Below are 2,527 nucleotides of genomic sequence, written 5' to 3'. Positions count from 1 at the left end.
ACACACACACACACACACACACACACACACACACACACACACCCTTATATTCATATTTATAAATATATAATAGCACCATTTGAGCGTGATTGTTACCAGCGTTGCCTTACTGGCACTTATGCTGGTGGCACGTGAAAAAACATTCGAGCGAGGTCGTTACCAGTGCTGCTGGACTGGCTCCTGTGCAGGTGGCACGTAAAATACACCATTTTGAGCATGGCCGTTGCCAGTACCGCCTGACTGGATCTTCATGCCGGTGGCACGTAAAAGCACCCACTGCACTCTCGGAGTGGTTGGCGTTAGGAAGAGCATCCATGCATAAATACATACATACATACATATATACATGCATACATACATGCATACATACATGCATACATACACGCATACATACACGCATACATACATACACGCATACATACATACATGCAAGCATGCATGCATATATACATGCACAGATACATGTTGTGTGTTGGCATGTTGTCGCTTATGACGTCGAGGGTTCCAGTTGATCCGATCAACAGAACAGCCTGCTCATGAAATTAACGTGCAAGTGGCTGAGCACTCCACAGACACGTGTGCCCTTAACGTAGTTCTCGGGGATATTCAGCATGACACAGTGTGACAAGGCTGGCCCTTTGAATTACAGGCACAACAGAAACAGGAAGTAAGAGTGAGAGAAAGTTGTGGTGAAAGAGTACAGCAGGGTTCGCCACCATCCCCTGCCGGAGCCTCGTGGAGCTTTAGGTGTTTTCGCTCAATAAACACTCACAACGCCCGGTCTGGGAATCGAAACCGCGACCCTATGACCGCGAGTCCGCTGCCCTAACCACTGGGCCATTGCGCCTCCACTACACACATACAATCATACGTATATACATACATACACACATGCATGCAAGCATGCATACATACATGCATACATACATACACACATACACACATACATACATACATACATACATACATACATACATACATACATACATACATTCATACATGTATGGTTTTATGTATATTATTGGTATTTCTGTTTCCTGTTCTTAAACTTTGGTTTAACTATAATCTTTTACCTTACAAGATTTCCTACTCACTATATGTCTGTGTATCTGAATAGTTATCACTCTCTCTCTCTCTCTTCGTCTCTCTGTTATTTCTTTACTTATTTCTCTGCCTGTCTGTCTATTCATACACACACACACACACACACACACACACTCTTACATGTGAATAGAAATATAATGTGTGTGTGTACGTATATGCAAATATATATGAACTTTTATATATGTGTGAGGCGTATGCGTGCTTTCCTGTGTTTGTCTGTTCAAGGCTTAAATGTTTGTCTAATATATGCTTTCAGGTTCTCCTCTTTGTATGAAACCTTGAACTTCAGAAAAAAAAGCTTGTCTTCTCTGTAAATATAAATGTGTGAAAGAAGATAAGCAGGAAGGTAGGTACAATTCTACAGGTGTGGGTGTATATAAAGGTAGAATACACAGTATAATCTGCTATATAAGGAAGAAAATTAATGTGAATGTTGAGCAATATATTGTATGTTGAGCTAAAAGGAAAATGATGCTCTGTTGGAAGATTTATACAAAATTTTATTGAATTTTAGTGTTGTATGTCGACTCAGGCTGTGGTTAAGAAGATCCCTTTAGGAACACATGATTTTGGATTCAGTACTGTTGTGTGGTACCTAGGGTAAGTGTCTTTTAAAATAGCCCTGGCTGACAAATGCTTTGTGAGTGAATTTGGTTGACAGAAAGCATATTGCACACACACTCACAATATATACATATATATATATATATATATATATATATATTGTGTGTATGTGTGTGTGCATATAAATGTATGTATGCAGATGTATGTGTGTCTTTGTGTCTGTGTGTACCTCCCACATACCACTTGATTGCTAATGTTACTATGTTTGCAGGCCTGTGACCTAGTAGTTCACCAAAGGGCTAATAAATAAAAGATAAATACCAGACTTTAAAATAATCACCAGGGTCAATTTATTTGACTAAAACCCAACAAGGCAGTGCCCCAGCATGGCTGCAGTCCAATCACTGAAACAATTAAAAAATATTTAATCTTATTGAGGAGAACTGAGTTCAAATCCTGCAGAGATCAGCTTTACTGTCCAGCCTACTGGGAATGTTATTATTGCTCTGACTGAGCAATCTTATGATCAATGAGTTTAAATTACAACAATCTCCTCCTTAAGTGTTTCTTGGACTACATTGTTTAACATTTTAGCATTCAAAGTAGCCATTTCCACCCTAAATATTTGACCAATTTTATGTTCAAAAGCATTCAGATCCAGCCTCTTAAACCTAACCCACAATATCATTTCCAAAGTAAAGATTCATATCACAGAAATCTCACAGCTACGAGATAATGCAGGATTAACTCAATACTAGGTGAATAAATAAGCATCACATTTGGTAGAATAATCTAAATACTAAAAGGTTAATATTATTTTTAATTTTGGTTAAGAAGATTAGGGTGTGATTTGAGAGAT

General features: G+C 38.4%; 1 protein-coding gene across 1 annotated transcript in view; it reads left to right on the top strand.

Annotated features, from left to right (window-relative positions):
* LOC106883079 (TLC domain-containing protein 5) overlaps positions 1 to 1,711 on the top strand; it is a 49,623-nt gene extending 47,912 nt beyond the window's left edge. Inside the window, exons 5-6 of the transcript XR_001411066.2 lie at positions 1,361 to 1,450; positions 1,619 to 1,711. The gene's annotated coding sequence lies outside the window, so the exon portion shown is untranslated. The remainder of the gene's footprint in view (positions 1 to 1,360; positions 1,451 to 1,618) is intronic.
* The last annotated feature ends 816 nt before the right edge of the window (positions 1,712 to 2,527 follow it).

Source organism: Octopus bimaculoides, chromosome 5 (assembly GCF_001194135.2).
Source record: "Octopus bimaculoides isolate UCB-OBI-ISO-001 chromosome 5, ASM119413v2, whole genome shotgun sequence".
In the NCBI taxonomy this organism is placed as follows: Eukaryota; Metazoa; Mollusca; class Cephalopoda; order Octopoda; family Octopodidae; genus Octopus; species Octopus bimaculoides.
The sequence above is the reverse complement of the archived record's forward strand: the minus strand, read 5'-3'. Positions and strand labels throughout refer to the sequence as shown.